The sequence below is a fragment of the Opisthocomus hoazin genome, chromosome 1, assembly GCF_030867145.1.
Source record: "Opisthocomus hoazin isolate bOpiHoa1 chromosome 1, bOpiHoa1.hap1, whole genome shotgun sequence".
Taxonomy (NCBI): Eukaryota; Metazoa; Chordata; class Aves; order Opisthocomiformes; family Opisthocomidae; genus Opisthocomus; species Opisthocomus hoazin.
The window spans coordinates 118484364-118502352 of record NC_134414.1 but is presented as its reverse complement, the minus strand read 5'-3'; the positions used below and the strand labels follow the sequence as shown (position 1 = coordinate 118502352).

General features: G+C 39.7%; 1 protein-coding gene across 7 annotated transcripts in view; it reads left to right on the top strand.

Annotated features, from left to right (window-relative positions):
- ROBO1 (roundabout guidance receptor 1) overlaps positions 1 to 17989 on the top strand; it is a 750394-nt gene that overhangs the window by 385295 nt on the left and 347110 nt on the right. The window lies entirely within an intron of this gene.

Below are 17989 nucleotides of genomic sequence, written 5' to 3'. Positions count from 1 at the left end.
TTTGTCTGTCTCTGCGTATGTCCTGAACTTTTGATTCATATGAAACAGGCAGTGGGATTCTGTTAAAATTCAAGAGCCATTTAACTGTAGTAGGAAAAAATGAGATTATTTCAATTTGATTAATCTCTGCTACGTTGTTTTGCTTTACCAGCTTTGTGTGATGAACATGCAAATTTTGGCTCTTATTAAAGAATCTCTTGAAAAATATAAGCCTTATAGATTTTCACATATTACAACAATGTGGTTCCGGCAGCTGGAAACATTGTGGTAAAGACACTACATGGTAATTCTCTTTGTAATCTTTTTTTTCTCTTCCCCCATTGCTATTCATGCTTAGTTGTCTCAAAGATTAGAAAATCTATAGGGCAAGAATCATAACTTTGTTCATTTCATAAAACACCTAAGACAGTTTTTTATGGCACCATTTCACTACACTTATGGCACCATTTTATAATGTCTCCTTCACACTTAGAAAGTTTTGCTAAGAATCTTGGAAAACGTTGGACTAACTGAGAAACTAGGTGGTGTTTCTATCCTATTTCATACTATAAAACGTGCATTCAGAAATAGCTTTCATAAGTCCATGGAAGCAATACATTTCTGTAAGTTGTTTTTTTTTATTATTTTTTTAAAAGTAAACAAAAGAAGGTCTGTTTTGAAAAGACGGATCTCATTGTTTCACGGTGTTGCCTGTTTTGCGTAAAGTGCTTTTAGATGGAAAATCTCATTTACTGACTTTTTATTAAATTTTGTAAATAACCTATTTCATGCTTCATCACAAATCCTTTCTGGTGCTCTGTACCTCATATCAATTTGTTCCCTGACATATTCTTCGCTTTGACCCAAAAGATGTAATCTAACCATGAAAGCTACACCTGCTTTACAATAAGACTCACTGAACTCTACTCATGAAAATGACTTACAGCAACAATGTATAAATTAGTGTTGAAAAGCTGTATATTAATTTTATTCAATTGACACTTCTTAATATTAAGCCTTTAGTCAAGAGGCAGGTGGCCTGTAATTTGGGGGGGATGATGGGCAGGTTTCACCCTAACAAGTCAAAAAAATCGTAGACGTACTGTAATTGCAAGTTTTGTAGGTGCATAACTAGGAATATCGGAATAATCTTAATTTATGTGTAGGTAAAGGGATTTTGTGCTGAAGTTCTGAAAATGTGACTAGTCAGACAATTTGACAGCTGAAGGCCCAGTTCACCAGAAGAGCAATTCCCATGTACAGCTTCAATCATATGAATAAAATGGATCCATTCACACGCAAAAGTATCGTGCTTGTTTGGAAACAGTTTTCTGGTCTTGACTGAAAATGCACTGATAAATTATTGATGTCAGTCGTAGTTGTCTCAGACACACGGTCTTTTAGAAAACTAGAAAATGATACCATCAACACCTGCCTAGGGGCTATTTAGGTTAAGCTTACTAGATATAATACCAACCAAAACTACCACTTAAATAATATTAGTGATATTTTTGACAAACTTTGTAAGCCCCTTTATGTGTTTCAGAAGCCGTGAGAGAGAGTATTAACAAGGCAAGTGTTCATTTTTGACAGAGGTGATGAAGCAGAGCTTATCAGCTGTAGAAATGCAAACTTCTTTGGAAGTGGTAATCAGCACGACACTTTTTTAAAGCAGTGTAATGTGTTTTGGCAGCACATAAATGAATAGCAATCGAAGACAATGCTGCTCTGTTTGATCTCTTGCCAAATGATTCAGTGTTGTGGCTTAAGAGTCATACAGGTGTTATTTTTTCATGTTGTTGTGGGAACAAGAGACACCTCGTATTATTAATGGTCTAGAATTTTCAGACCTTCATATGAAATGTGGTGTGTACTTAAGAGATTAAAACAGGACTACACCTTTATTAAAGGAAAGCAAAATATTTGGGTCAATTGGTTTATGGGATAAAAATTGACTTAGTGGAAAAAATTCTGATGTATTTCTGGGCTTGGTTCAGAATCGAATGCCAGCATAGACACCTCATATCATAGAATGGTTTGTGTTAGAAGAGACCATAAAGATCACCTAGTTCCAGATTCCCTGCCGTGGGCAGGGACACCTTCTGCTAGACCAGGTTGCCCAAAGCCCCATCCAACCCAGCCCTGAACACTTCCAGGGAGGGGGCATCCACAGCTTCTTTGGGCAACTTGTTCCAGTGCCTCACCGCCCTCATAGCAACAACTTCATTATAAATGGCTCTTATAGCTCAGCTAATTAATTTTTGAAATTAGTACGTGTTATCAAATCACTTTATATGGCATAATCTGGTAGGAATGACAGTCTCCATTTTAAAGAGCTAAGAAGAGAAATGCTGTGCTGAATTAATTTTGCCATAAATAAAAGCATAGGTTATAACAGGATAAATTACACAAAATTCCCAGTGCTGCGCCTGCATGGCACATCTGTGGCAAAAACAGTATTCTATATTAGTAATGCCTATAATTTCAAATTATCTACAAAAGGTCTGCAAGTAAAATGATAGGGTTTTGTATGTTTATGGTGAGTTTCCTTCATCAGTATTCAGTGCCTATATTTTTTGGCCAATCTGTGAACATTCTTACATTCTCAAGTAGTACAAAAAGGATAAAAAAACCCATGAAAAAATTAATTATTTTGCTGTTAGCCTTCTCTGGGTAGTTAGAAATGCTAAGTATTCAGTCCACTGAAGTCAGCAGGATTTTTCCATTGATTTCAATGAGCCTAGAATCCTGATCTTCTTTCTAAACGGCACTTCTGTGTTCAAACTGCAGAATGATCCACCCCATATGCTTGATTATTATAATTTTATATTAAACAATATATTTATACATCCATAAAATGCTTATCACTGTAGCTTACATATGACTCAGTCTCCCAGTCATAGCTTTAGAAGGTAGATGAGTGGAAAAAATGTCTCCAGTTTAAAAGCTTATTTCTGAATCTGAAACAGATGGAAAGCTTGATAAACTGTCCTTCTGTGGCCATTGATTCTGCCTGTGGCATATTTTCTGTAGATTGAGATTTTAGATGCAAACCTACAGGATGGAAGTACTCCTATATTTTGCTTTTTTCACAGAATCACAGAATGGTCGGGGTTGGAAGGGACCTCTGTGGATCATCCAGTCCAACCCTCCTGCCAAAGCAAGGTCACCACCTTTTTAATGCTTGTTATATCAGAAGGTAATGAAAAAATGGATGCAGGAGAGCGTCAAACAGGCTGTTCTGTGTTTCTCACTAGAAGAGTAATAATAAGCTTAGTTTGTTTAGCTTAACTATTAAAAATAAGAACAAGGACAAATTTGATCACAGTGTGTTACCATCCTCACTAAATGGCTCTCGATGTGCAACCATATGGAAGAACAGTGAATGATGGTTAAAACCAGGCATTTCATTGCGAAAGAAGCAAGATAGTTTAACACGATGGCCAAATAAGCACTGAATTCTTCACTCTTCCGTGTCTTCAAGTGCTTGAAACGCAAGCCCATGACAGTGCAGTTCATTCAGTGATGCAGGTTATTAAGCACAGGTTGCAGAAAAAGACATAAAATTATATGGCGGCTTTATTTAAGTAATTTAGATGATTTCATGGTCTTCAGGCTTAAAATCTAGTCAGTGATCCTGTGCTCATGCGAAATTTTAGTGACCTGGACTGTGCCAGGTTATTCCACAGCCAGCCTACGTCTGGCTTGTACTTTCCTGCGGAATGCGACGCAGACATACTGCTGAAGAGGCAGGGATTTTCACTGAGGTACCTGTTCCTAAACCTTACCGTTGGCCTGCTAGCCTGCTGGTGGTGACAACTGGATCTACCTGAGCTGGTCGGACTTGCTCACACGCCTCCTGCAGCTGGCGCCTTTGGTTTTCCTTCTCTTTTCCTTGCTTCACCTCGCTGGAGGGTACAGAGGGTACGGCCCCCAGCGAGCTGCTGGCTCAGCTGCTCCTGCAAACGCTCCTGAATCAACGAGTGACAGAGATGCGCGAGTCGCTGCTTCAGCTCACACCATCAGCTCACACCATTCATTTCCACGGAGCAGGTTCAACAGCACCTGTACAGGGACCTGACTTCCCGCAGGGAGGTGCTAGGCAGAGCCCCGTGGAGAACCCTACTCCACTTGGCACAGCTTCAGCTGAAAGCTTTGTGAATAAGCACCTCGTGCAGGCTAGGTGAAAACCACGGTGGAAGCTAAACTAACTTGCTACCCCTCCTAAAGGAAATCAGTGAAACTTTTGCTATGTCCTCTTATACCTTGCAGTGGCCTGTTGTAGACGTTCTGTGCACTCTGAAGTAGGTAAGCTACAGTACAGTAACATATGCAATCATCCAAAGTAATGAGACACCTCTGCAAGTGTGCAGTAATGTCAATACACCCTATTTATGAATTCATATGTTCAGGAATCAACTGAGTGGAGAACAAGTGCATTTCCTGCTCCTGAAGACAGCAGTTCCCAAGGGACAGAAAAGAATATCTGTGCACCATCATAGCCAGGTAGCACAAAAACGACACCTTTTTTCAGCTGTACTTTGGTTATTTTAATCTCAGTTTTCCCAGCATACTTGGCAGAATGAAAATGCTTGATGAATCATCTATCTGAATGTAAATGTAAATGCATGTGAATGTAAACAAATGAATTTGCATTGTATATATGCATACTGATTTTTCAAGGCTACACCTGTCACCTTTTAGATGGATAAATAATTTAATTTTTCTCCTTCGCATTCTTTTTAACGATTGCCTTTTGTACCCTGGAAAACAGTATATATATAAGCAATTGTCTTTAAGATTTATTTTTGTTTAAACTTACAGCCAGCTTAGTATTTCTGATTTTTAAAGTAATTCTAAGAAGTTTCTAATTCTGAACCAATAAAACAAAATTTGCAACTGAAAATACAAAAAAATATTTCACAATAGATTATTTAAGTGAAAGCTATTAAGCAACAAGAGCTTATACTTTTAGAAATCAACATCTAGGTTACCACCTGAATATCAGCTTTCTCAGATCTAAGTAGCATAAACATTCGCAAAATCTACAGCTAGCCAAATGTATGTTATTGCTTGATTGAGACAAGGAAAGACAGCCAGACAGAGATGTCAGCTTTTGAAAAATACATCTGTTTACCAGCAAGTGAACCCGATTGGTATCACATAGCTTTGTTTAACAAAACTTCAGCCATTTGCCTTCCAGAACGCATTGCCTCTGGTGATAAAACTCCAGCACACATCAATACAAATTGTGAATTTTCTCTAGTTAACTCATTTGCTGTACCTTTCCGAAGAATTTAAAATAGAGTGCATTGCCCTTCATGCAGCATAGCTGCTCTGAGGCACAACAGGAGGGGTGACCCCTCTGAAGGTGGCATCGCCATTGCCCTGATGTTATTTATTAGTAGCACCAGTGCTGGATGCCTAGGACAGGCTGGAGTCACTGCCTTGCCCAGGAGCAAGTCGGACTCCTGTACCTCTGAGAGAGAAGGGCAGCCACTAGGTTCTAAAGCTGTTCTGAGGGGGAAGCTGATATCGCCACAGACATAAGGTGCCAATAATCACCTGACCGACAGTGCTTTGGGGCAGTGTGCCTGCCAAGTTTGGAATTTTACACCCTCACACAACAAACTTTTTTTTTTTTCTCAGTACTATATTGCTTCTTAGAAAAAGAATGGTGCCTCTACTAAGCATCTTGGAAGGAGGGTAAGAAGGATTTGGAGATGTTGGGAGAGGCGTAGTCAACAGTGCAAGGAAGTGAGTCCTTAATCTCTGTTGGAACTCGTACAAGTGTGAGGAACAAAAGTTTGCTGATGATGCCAAAGTGAGAGGTGCTGGTGACTCTGTTGAGGGACACGCAGCCTTGCAGAGGGATCTAAATAGATTGGAGCATTGGGCAATGATTAATGGGATGAAATTTAACAACTCCAAATGCTGGATTCTGTACCTAGGATGGAGTAATGCTGGGCACAAGCATAAGTTGGGAGAGGAGTGGCTGGAGAGTCGCCCTGGAGAAAGGGACCTGGAGGTGCTGGCTGGCAGCAGGCACCAGTCAGCAGCGTTCCCTGGCAGCCGAGAGGGCAAACCACACCCTGGGATGCATTAAACCCAGCCTAGCCAGCAGGACAGAAGAGGTGACTGTCCCGCTGTATTCAGCATTGGTGCAGTCTCAACTGGAATACTGTGTGCAGTTCCAGGCCCCACCATTTAGGAAGGATGTGAAGGACCTCAGATGCGTCCAGGGGAGGGCAACAAAGCTGGTGAAAGGGCTGGGAGGCATGGCCTAAGAGGAGCAGCCGAAGATTTTGGGCTTGTCTAGTTTGGAGAAAAGGAGGGTGGGGAGCAACCTCATTGCTCCCTGCAGCTTCCTGAGGAGAGGACATGGAGAGGGAGGTGCTGAGCTCTTCTCCCTGGGATCCAGGGACAGGACACATGGGAATGGTTCACAGCTGCACCCAGGGAGGTTCAGGCTGGACATGAGGAAACATTTCTTCACTGAGAGGGTTGTCAAGCACTGGAACAGGCTTCCTAGAGAGGTGGTCAATGCCCCAAGCCTGTCAGTGTTCAAGAAGCATCCGAACAATGCCGTTAAGAACACGCTTGAACTTTTGGTCATACCTGAAGTGGTCAGGCAGCTACACTAGATGATCATTGCAGGTCCCTTCCAACTGGAATCGTCTGTGCTGTTTTATTCTTACAGGAAGTCAAGTAGCAATAGCTAGATCTGCTAGATTTCTGTATTACATCTATTTGTGTGATAATGCACATATTTCAAATAAAACAGACACTAGCATTAAGACATTAGAATTTAAAAATGAAAAGCATTTTCATTTCAACAACTCAGGTTGGATGAAATAAAGATTAAACAATCATGAGACTATATAAAAATTGATTATTTTAAAATGGAATGTAAAAATACACAAATACCTTCAGATAATGCATTTAGAAGCAACAGTTGCTTGAAAATGTTAGACCATGGTTCCAAAGCTGGACTGCCTATATTTTTTTTCTGTAGCACTGAATAAAAGGAAAAAAGTTTATTTAAGGGTAAAAAAAAAAAAAAAGTGTTGTCTAATACAAGGTTACTGGTTTATTTTTTTGATCACTGTTACTGATCAATCCCAGAGGCCAGATCTTGGACTAGATAGGCAGTGTTTGGTAAGAATACAGAAACTCTTTCTTTTTTGAAACGTCAGAAATTATTTCCTCTTGGTGGGTGAAGGGACTAGCTTGAAAATGCCCAAGAAATAATTCTTACTTTTTCCAGTTATGGAATTTTATCTTAAAAATTATAGCTGTTCTGGGTGAAAGCTGGGCAAGATTCAGACTATTACCTAGAGTATTCTGATGTAACAGGTGAATGACTATGGAGAATTAACTTCTTAAACTCTTGCAATAATATTTGTAAAATCTGTGAAACAGAAAGAACTCACGGTCTTTTACAAACTGTCAGTGAGTAAACTGCTTTTGTGATGACCCATTTGGGGCATTTGCAAAAGAAGCATTCTCACAGTAATAGAAAATGTTTATACTACATGTATATTATCATGAAAACCATTGAAGCATATGTATTAAAAGAAATCTGCATGTTTGTATATAGATATGCATTGTGTGACATATATACTGTGTTCTTGCCCATTTTGTCTAGGTTGGCTAAATATCCCAGTTTTATATCGTTGGTGTTTCACTCTCAGTGAACTCCAGTTCCTAGTCAGAGAATAACCAGAGTTATTGTAACACCTTGAACTAAAAGAGTCATTATAGGGAGGCCTGTACTACTGCTTTCAAGAGTGGAGGTTGTTCTTGCATGGACATTAGACAAAGCATGTAAATACACACAGGGTCTAGGGAGACATTCTGCTCCTGAAAGGCAGCGTACCAACAACGGGGTTATAACTGAATGGTAACAAAGAGCGAAAATCATAAAATCCAGCACATGACATTATACCGCACCCTCGGGTTTCTTCCACTGTGTCTGCATTGGGTTTGTTTCTTCTTATCAGCAGTAAAATATGAAATCATTAAGACATAATTTAAAATTCTTATTGCTGGTTTTATGTTCTAGATGCTAAAATGATTGAACTGCTTTCTTCTCCTTCAGAGAATTATCTTCTTCTTTTCATGAGGGAGATAATCTAAAACCCGTAAATACAGAGGATTTTACGTGCTTATGTATTTCCTGAAATATTAAATTATAGCATATGCAATAAATTGTAGAGAAGTCAGACAAAAGCAAAACGTCAGTGTGATCCTGTAGCTGTATTTCTTGAATATTTATGTATATTTTTCAATTATAAGACACATATAAACCAAAATTGCAAAATGAAAATATAAACATGAGGTCTTCATAAGATCACCAACTGCAAAGTAGAAATGTCATGTTTCATACAGAAGACAATTTTGAAGTAACTGAAATCTGTAAATTCTAGCATAAATATGCAAACACCTTGAAAAGCATCTATAGATGGACTCTGGTTACTTAAGAATGCCTAAACAGCAACACACCTAGAAATGCCAGTTTAAGGAAAAATGGGATCATGCTGCTATCATCCTTTCTGGTTACAGAATGTTTTTCTGCTTTCTACTGATCTCCCTCTAGTGGAGACCTGTGAGTCTGTATGCCATGAAACTTCATTTGTCTGCACAGTTTTTCATGCAACAGAACTATAACACATGATGCGTATGCTACAGACATCTGTTTTCAGTACTCAGGACAAATTCTGTCAGTTCCTTTAGGCAAAAGCAGTGTACGTAGCATAGACAGAGACTGTGGAGTTACAAAGCCTGGAAACTCAAAAGCCCATTGGAGAATGGCTAGGAATGTCATTTGTTGCTTGCTAAACCCATTCCTTGTGGATTGCAATTTTAATATTTTAAAGAAATTGCATTAATATGCAGGCTAGTTTCTTCCTAGATACAACAACAGTGCAGAAGCAGAAAGGAAAAATAGAGAAACAGGTGATTACAGAGACTTCTTTATCTCTCATCCTTATGGGGTCAGCATGCTCTCCAGGGGATAGGAAATAAAGTATGGCCTCACCTCCCCTAATCTCCACACCAGCCTGCACTCTGTGTTTGGTATGCAGAAGGAGTGCATTGCACCCCATAAATCAACGTCATGCCAAATATGCTCTTTCCCTCACACCCGTGTTCTGTGCCTTCAAACAAGTGGAGTTCTCTCATGCAGAATGTCTCCCAGTTCCTGCAGCGGAGTGCTGTTACTCAGCTGCCCCAGGCTTTCCTTGGGTGGCAGCAAACGCTATGACAAACTGCTCTAAAAGCTGGCGCTGGTGATTCACACAGGTAACTCACAAAATCACTTGTGCGCATACTACATGTGGCACCCTTATACACAAAAATCTGTATTACAGACGCTGTGGATGTATACATCAAAGCCAGGAATAAATACGCATGTGCATTTGTTCACTCATGTGTACCCTCAAATGCAAATTGCCAATCATTTTAAAGAAGACAAAGTAGTTGCAAGATAACAGAAGGTTGTTCTTCTGATATCAATAGCATTAATCATATATTTCACTGTGAATATACCATTAAAAAATAACTTTGATTAATGATAGTGTCAGTGTATTTAATCAAGTGCAAGCAGCACAGCACTGGTTCGTTGTGATTATTTCTCCCCTTGACCTCGTCGAGCTGAGAAGGAATGTGAGTGAAATCAGGGGCGTTCCACTGATGTGAACCTGGCATGCAAGGAGACTCCGGCGCCCATCTTTGCCCAGATGACTTCTCAAAGCTCAAGAGAAGGAAAAAAGTAGCAAATCTGAATGTTTGAACCCGCATTAAACATTACAGTGATTATTTATAGGCAATGAAATCGTATCTATAGATCCCAACTAAAAACAGTGTCTTCTTGTCCTAAACCTTGCATTCTCATGCACCGAGGAGCCGTTCCAAAGAGCCTCCAGTTATTGCAGACAAAGCTTAGGGAATGCTTACAGGTGCAAAAAAAGTTACGGATCGATCTGGACAGAGAGTTCTGATAGGCAGCCCTCTGATACACAGTCCTACGCTAGATCTGTGTGGTTGGCCGGTAGCTCTCGCTTTGGCAGGATTTTGAGCTCTCTTTCACAGTTGCCTTTTTTGTCAATACAATGGAGCCTCACAGTTCTTGGAGGGAGCGTTACGATTAGCTGCGTGTAACCCCTAGTGAACGAATACTAGCAGTAGAATAAAAACAAACGGAATGGCTTTCCAAGTGAAAAAGACTAAGCTCCAAGTAACAAATCTTACAAAGGGGTAGAGGAAAAGAGAGAAGAAAGATCAGAAAGAAATGATGGGAAGAAGGAAAAGAGATGGAGAAGGATAGGTCAGTGGCAGCGCTCATTGCTACCTGTAAAGGAAATGGAGATCAAAATCATGCACGGATCTGTCCGAAAGAAGGGGGAGAGGTCTTTACTTAAAGAGCTTGCAAACCATTGCACTAGCCCCACAACCCCCTTTCATTCCGCTGTGCTCCATTTGCTCTTGCTGCTGTGTTGACTTCTGTGTGCTCTCCGTAGTTACTTTTTGGCATTTGCAACGGGAAGTGCTCTAGAGACTTGTGGGCATGGCGTTATGTCAGTGAGCAGGAAGGAACTGGAAGGATTCTACCTGCCTGTGGCAAAGGTAACTAAAATGCCTCCTAGGGCACTTTGCCAGCATCCTTCAAAAGCACCACTTCAACTGCACCTTTAAACTGGGCAGCTTGTGCTGTTCACTGTGCCAAATAAAAATTCTCTTGGTTTCTTTTTAGACAGCTTGTGAATCATAGTAAAGCAGGAAAAAGAAAAAAAAAAAAGTCTCTAATAAGTGCTATTTTTTCCACTCAGCATTAACACAAAAATGCTGAACAGATTGAAGGCAGGGGGATGGGAAGGGAAGAGGGATGAGTGAGGAGGAGTTCCATTGTGCTGAGACCAATTATAGAGGTCTCAGCCCAAAAAAAGACTCTTTCAGAAAGTCACAAACAAATGAAAACAGAAGACTGTGATAAATCGTGGCACAGCTTTAACAGCCATGCATCTCTTGTTCCCCCAGAGCTATAATAATGAGCAAATTGTAATGGGTCATATCCCTCTGAGGACCATAAATTCAATCACTAAATGAATACTTTGCATCTTCACTGTGTTAGATTGTTTGACTGTTTGATTTTAAAAAACCTGCAAAAGCATACCACTTTTTAATCTGTATTCATCTTTCTGATAGCTTAATATAGTATTGATAAAGTATTTTTACAGCTTGGCATTGGAAACAAAACAAAGCATCAGCTGGAAATAGGGCTTGTTCTGTTGAATATGAATTCACCCAGCTCCTTTGATTTTAATATCTTAACAGCCTCACACCACATTCAAGTTGTTCCCTTGTATATCTCTGCGTATTCGTGCATCTTTATGCTCACAGAACACTAAATCTCTTTGCTCCTATGAACATGTTTGTTCAATATGTTTTTCACATGGCGTGTCCTTCCCAACTGTGTTCAGCAACCACCACATGGGAAACGTTGTAGAACCTCCACTTTTTTGAGCACAAGAGGGAAAACAACCAGCTGATAATGATTAGGATGTGGGAGCTGAAGGCATATATGACATAAATACGTAAGTACAGCTTTCATTAAAAAAATGTTTAGATGGCTAACCGGAGTGGATAAACCTGTCCTGAAAATTATTTGGTGATACCTATCAGAGGCCATGGCAACGTACAAGTTACAGTGTGGTGTTTTCTTGACTGTATCTCAAGGCAGTTTGGAAGACAGATTATGTCACCACCCCGTTTCTGGTTGCCATTATTCATGCTTCTATTGAATTCCCTCTATTTCTGTTCTCATCATTGTTCAGAAATACTGGATTGTGCCACCACAGTTGGGAATCAGTAAGGAGCAGCATGCCAGTTCTAAAAAAGGAAAGCTTTTTGCTTTCACAAAAAAGCTTTGTTAATTAGCGCTACCCAAGGAGGGAAATGACAGAACTCCATACTTTTCTATTTAAATGTTTCTAAAAGTGATTTTGTTTAAATTTCACTGAGTGTAGCAGGAAATATTAAAGCTGAAAGAGACCAGACAGAACATAGTGATGTCCTCTGGGGTAGGAGTGAGAGAGGGAAAGGGTCTGAGGATTATATTTTCTTTATTTATACTCGTTCCTTTCCACTAGAAAACAGTGAACTTTTAAAGCTTGTAAAAAAAGTATTGATTTGACAGCCCTGAAGACAGAACTCTGTGTTTTACATAGTGAGCCAGCCTAACATAAGCAGTCACAGGACCAAACCCCTGTTCACTGCTGATGTGGGGACAAAGCAAACAATTACGGAGCCAGGCCAACACCTATGCAAGATGCCTCCTTACACACATTTGGCTCACTGTTTCAGAGCACCTTTACACCAGGATACATCTCACTTGACTTCTGGTATTTAATTTGAGGCAGCCTATGTTCTTACCAGTGATAACCAAAGAGAGATTCTTCTAGAGCATAAGTGAAGTCTCAGATTCTTCACTGGAGATAGAAAAACTGCAGGACGCTTACACTCCTAACTTGGATTCTTCAGTCATATGCCCAAAATTAGGTGGCTGAATCTAGATCTTAGCACATCCATACAAGGAACTGGTGCTGAGTAGCAAGTACATGTTTAATTCATATGCTACTTCATGGTGAATTCATTTCCTCATATAGACAAGATATAACTGACAAATGGGACTGTTGTTTATTAGGACCAATTAGTAAGATTTTGCTGCAGCTATACAAGATAATTTCTGGAAACTGTATTAGTCCACTATCAAATAACTCATGTTCTGTACACAAAACTAATGTGCCTAAAGAAAAAGACCTTAGCTTCTTGCTACAGAAGCAGGGTTGTCTGTGGCGGTAAAATTAAGTTTGTATTTGACTAGTCCTAAGAATACTATTTATTTATTAGTGGAAATGATGGTACTTATTTTGGCAACCAATATTGACCTAATAAAACACAGATGTGTGAATGTAGCTATATTTGCATTCGTGCAGGGATCTACAACTTATAGTTACCTTGGGGCTCGCTGTATCCACAGTGAGCCAGAGGCATTGGCTCCACACTCAGCAAAGCCACGGAAGATTTTCTGTTCAGGCTTCAGCTTCAGAGAGGGAAAAGTGGATGCAGCTTTCATATAATTAATTTCCCTTTCTGTGCCTCTTCACTTTTTTGCCTGATTCATGAGAATCCAAAGCCAATCTCCTGTGGCCAACTAACTTTTCTTTGTAGGCCGGAAATTATACTGCTAATACAAAGATTAATTTTTTCTGTTGAAGCCACAAAAATAGATGTTTCCCTTAGCCTTTGCTATCCAAAGTGGTCTCTCCTCCACAAGGTAACCAAACATTATGTCATATATCAAACCACCAACAAAATCTATCTATATCCTTTTGTACTGGAGCTGTCTATATGCTGGTACAACCCAGAGGAATCCGAGGATAACTCTCATTTATGCCAAGTTGCTATGTCTAAAGGGGAGTGTTCTGGCAGCCAATGAACATGACCTTGCTCCAGCCACATTTAGTCTTCTTTCACCAAATGCTTACTTCTGCTCCACTACACCAGGGCCTGCAAGTACGACTGACATAAAACCTGACTTTAGAAACATCATGTCACTTGATGATTTCTACACCCCGCACAAATTCTGGTGTTCGTTTGCCCCAGACAGATGTAAGCCAACATGGTGCCATAAGAGCACTTCAAAGCAAATTTGACTGGCTTTGTAGTTCTTCAAGAATTTTTATCCCACAGGCAGCTAAACACTAGGAGTTTCCCACCTGTTCTGCAGGTTCATCCTACAGATTTTGCACGGATTGAATAACCTACAAAAAGCCTGCAAAAATTTAGAAGAAATTTTGTATTTTTCATCAGTTTATTGCATTAGATCACGTTTGTATGTTTCCTCTTCTCTTTGAACACCAAGAGACTCTGAATCTGTTTTGTTTTGTTCTGCTTTGTTTGAGGTTGTGGTTAATTAAATGCTGGCATCACTAACACCATCGCTATCTTAGCTATATATTTTGGAGTCATCTTTGAACGTTAGTTAGATTCCATGAGAACAGGTTTCAAAATGCCATGGGGAAAAAATGAGAGCAATTGGCTTGGGCTTCAGTTGAAGCCACAGTATCTAGGGTAAATCTAATCTATTAGCTGGGCTGCTGAAAGAAATCCTTGGATATTGATCCTGTCGAACTTCGTTTAATTCCCCAGAAATTTTTGAGGAAAATTGTTTATTTGATTTTCTAGAGCAGGAGCATTACTGGGTTTGTACAAACTTTTGGTTCTCAGCAAATGTTTGTTACCAAGCAAAATGCCTGTAAAATGCCATGGATAATTTACCCTTTTGCCAGATACCTAAATCTGTATCCCATGATTCCATTACAGCTTAGAATGAAACTTATTATATATGTTTATTCCTGATTTTTTTCCTCCTTAAATCATGTTATTTAACTGACTTCATTGACCATCTTATGCCATCATGTGCAAAGTGAGGAACAATTTACTAAAATGGGTCATGAATTTGGCTCATGACATACAGGGGTAAAGCTAGGGTCTCAGCATGAGTTCTCACCTTGCTGGCTAATCTCAGGAGGCATCAGTATATGTTAAAGCAGGTTTGCTTCACAGCAGAGCTTTACATATAAAAAGTTAGTGGTGCACAAATGATTCTAGATAGAGAAAGCCCTAAAGTACTAAAAGTAGAGTTAATTTAATGCTTCCAGATTTACTAGTACATGCATTTGTCATGGATTCAATCTGATCAGCCTGGTTTTGATTTGGTCATATGAGTAAATATCTGTGATTTCTCGTAAGACCATAACATACATTCATTCACAAAGAGACAACAGCGTGCTAGTGTGGTTCGAAACATGTGGATTTTGGGCTTGTATATGCAAGGATCTGTTACTTATGGTCCATTTATTATTCGATATGAAGTACTAATATATATACAAAGAACATCTGTGCTGCTTTGTCCTACGCTACTGCAGCAAAAAGCAACTAACTGCAGCTTTTGAACATGTCCTTTGCCCTGAGTATCTCATTAGTACTTCAACCTTAGTTGCACTGTATCTTTTTAATTTTTAATGCAAAAATTCAGAGTGTAGTAGACAGGAAAAGGAAACTGAAGAAGGACAAAAAGAAAACAAAAGGATATTCAGATACCAATATGGTTATATACACATGCAGTTTTTACCTGGTATCTAGATACCTAGAGGGAAGGGGATAGCATTCAAATACAAATGTTCATATAGCCTGTTGTGAGCGCATTGACAAGTGCCATCGTCAGATTGATGCAGAGACAGACATTCACAAAGTCTAAACTGGAAATTATTTCTACTTTTTCTGTCCACATGTAGGTAATGTGATATGTAGCTAATAAAGAAAACATTTTTGGCTGGACAGTGGAAAGCCCTTGAGTTCATATGTTTATACATAGGGCTCCTTTAATTACTTCAAGTCATACATTCCTCTAAAAGTTACCTCTGATTTTGTTCCATTGTTTTACGGTCTACGTCTTTGTGCTTGCCTCATGCATCCATTATAATATATAGCATAATTTTTACAATTGTGTTTTTCTCAGTTACAGCACAGTTTCTTTCGTAATATGTAATAAACAGCCAAAGGTCCAAATTAGATTAAATAAAACATGAACATTTCCTAAAAATACAGAAACTAGATCATTCCCAAAGTAAAGATTATTGGTTTACTCTACTCTCACTTCAGGAATTTCATTGGCTTCAGGAGTTTATCCCTGCATGTTAAAATAGATGTCAATGATTTTGATTTGCATTTGCTACTCATCCTTAGATAAATCAATAATAATTTTAGTATTTTTTGTATCGGTCAGTACATACGCACTATGTATGTACACCGTGTAGTAGGAAGGGGAAAAAAAGCCCTGAATGCCCCACAGTTCATTAAAGATGCATCAGGCTTTATTATTATTCAAAAAAGAGAAAAAAAAGAAAAAACACAACAAAGAAAAATGGGTGAAGAGGCCATCCTCTGCAGTGTGATAGAAGCTAGGCTCGTATAAAACATGCCAAAGAATTAGTTCCTTCACCAAGGAAAGACATGAAACCCTAGCCGGGGTAGCTGTAAAAACAGTTAAAGGTCCTCTTTGTGTTCATTAGCACCACTGCGCTGGTATTCTGTGTTGGCAGCTTTTGGTTCTGCTGAGGCAGTCCTAAAGAAAGTTGTTACCAGCCTATATTCTACAGTTCACAGGCTCTCAAAAAGGACACATTAAAACAGCTAGAATCCCCAGGGCAAGTGGGGAGATTAAGTAGCCCTCTCCCTCGACAGAAGCCCCCGCGGACAAAGCCTGGCATTGTGCATTCAGTACACTATCTCTTTCCAGCACTGAACTTTACCATTGTCCTCCCGGATCCCAGTTTACAAAGTGTTTGGGGGACTTTGCGTAATGGTTCACTGGCACCGCCATTGACAGCCGTCTGAGTGTGGGAACCTTTTTAAAGGACATGATGCCCCCCAAATCATTGGCGTGTTCTATTGGTCCTTAAGCGGACGCCAGTGGCAGGGTTTTAGTGTGTGTGTAGGGGGAGTTACTTCGGAGTTTTCTTGGAGTCTCATCTTTCACAAGAATACAAATTCAGACAGGCAAAGCAAACATGGATTATTTGTTTCGCCAAGGATAAGGCTTTTCCAGAAGTTTTAACTGTTGCACTTGTGCTACAGAAGCTACCATCACAAAGACCACAAGGTGCCTTGGAATACTTCTAGAATTTGGGGGGGGATATTAAAAACAAACTATTGGGGGGAAAAAAAAATCGATGCAGTGTTAAAGTGCTGCTGTTCCATTTACAGCAGCCATGAGAAGGATTCATTATCTACCCTGCTTATTTCCATTTGCTTCTGTGCTGAAATTTTTCAAAATTATTTTCAGTTAATTTGGATAAAGAAGAGTAAAAAGATCTAATCTGGTGCTAGGGCCCATTCCTTTTCACATGCTGTTTTTGACCAAAGACTTAAAGAGAACCTGGTATGAGAGAAGCAGCCTTCCAGGAAACACCAAATTTGGAAAGAATACTTCAGCTGAATCTTATATTTCATTTTCAGCTTGTTTTATATTCCAAACAGACTTACCAGATTTTTCTCCCAGACTCCACGAATGTTAGCACTGACACCTGGAAGACAGAAAGGCTCATTTGGGGCAAAAGCAAGTTTAGAAGCAGAGTAAGTTCTGGTGAGTGGCACGAGCTTCCTCCTTCTCACAGCTGCTTTCCTGTTTGCCCCATAGCCAGTCTGAGGACCGCCACCAGTAGCTGAAGGTACAGAAAGAGGAGCCAAGGCAGAGACATGCAGAAGGTGCGGAGCACGGTTCCTGTGAGGAGAGGCATGCAGTAGAAGTGCTGATGGAGCAGGAGGGAATGGACATTGTTTGGGGGTTCTCTGAGGGAGCAGAAAATATGATAGAAAGGAGATTGTGGTAGAAGACCAGGGACAGTGTGAAAAGGTTTGGTAGGAAGCTGGAAGTCAATGTTAAAAACCCAAGGTGTGAGATGTCCTGCTCTTCAGTTACCCACACTTGCCTGACACATTCACAGCTGTGCGCTGGTAGTATTAGGTCTAAACTAGAAAGAAACTGTGTTTTTGTATGGTTTGTGTTTAGAGTATGGTGGATGGAAAAAGACTGTGTGTTGACAGGCACATTGATTTTTGCTGTGAAAAACACAGTGATCACAGTGGTGTTGAATGAGATTCATATTTATGACTGAGAAAAGGAGGGGAAAAAAGGGGAGTGGAATAAGATTTTCCATACTTGATGCCTATGAAGACAAATGATGAGGTCTCATATTTGTTTTGATAAGTGATTCTTTGAGATGAGGGAAAAGCAGATATTGGATATACCTGGACTTGGGTACATGTTTTTTCTATTCTGCATAAGCAAATATTAAAGTACACCGCAGAAAATTGAAACTAGTATAAGATCAGTAAATTGAGTAAGCAACTCAAAGGGTGATACTGAAGGGAGAGCTATAGAAAT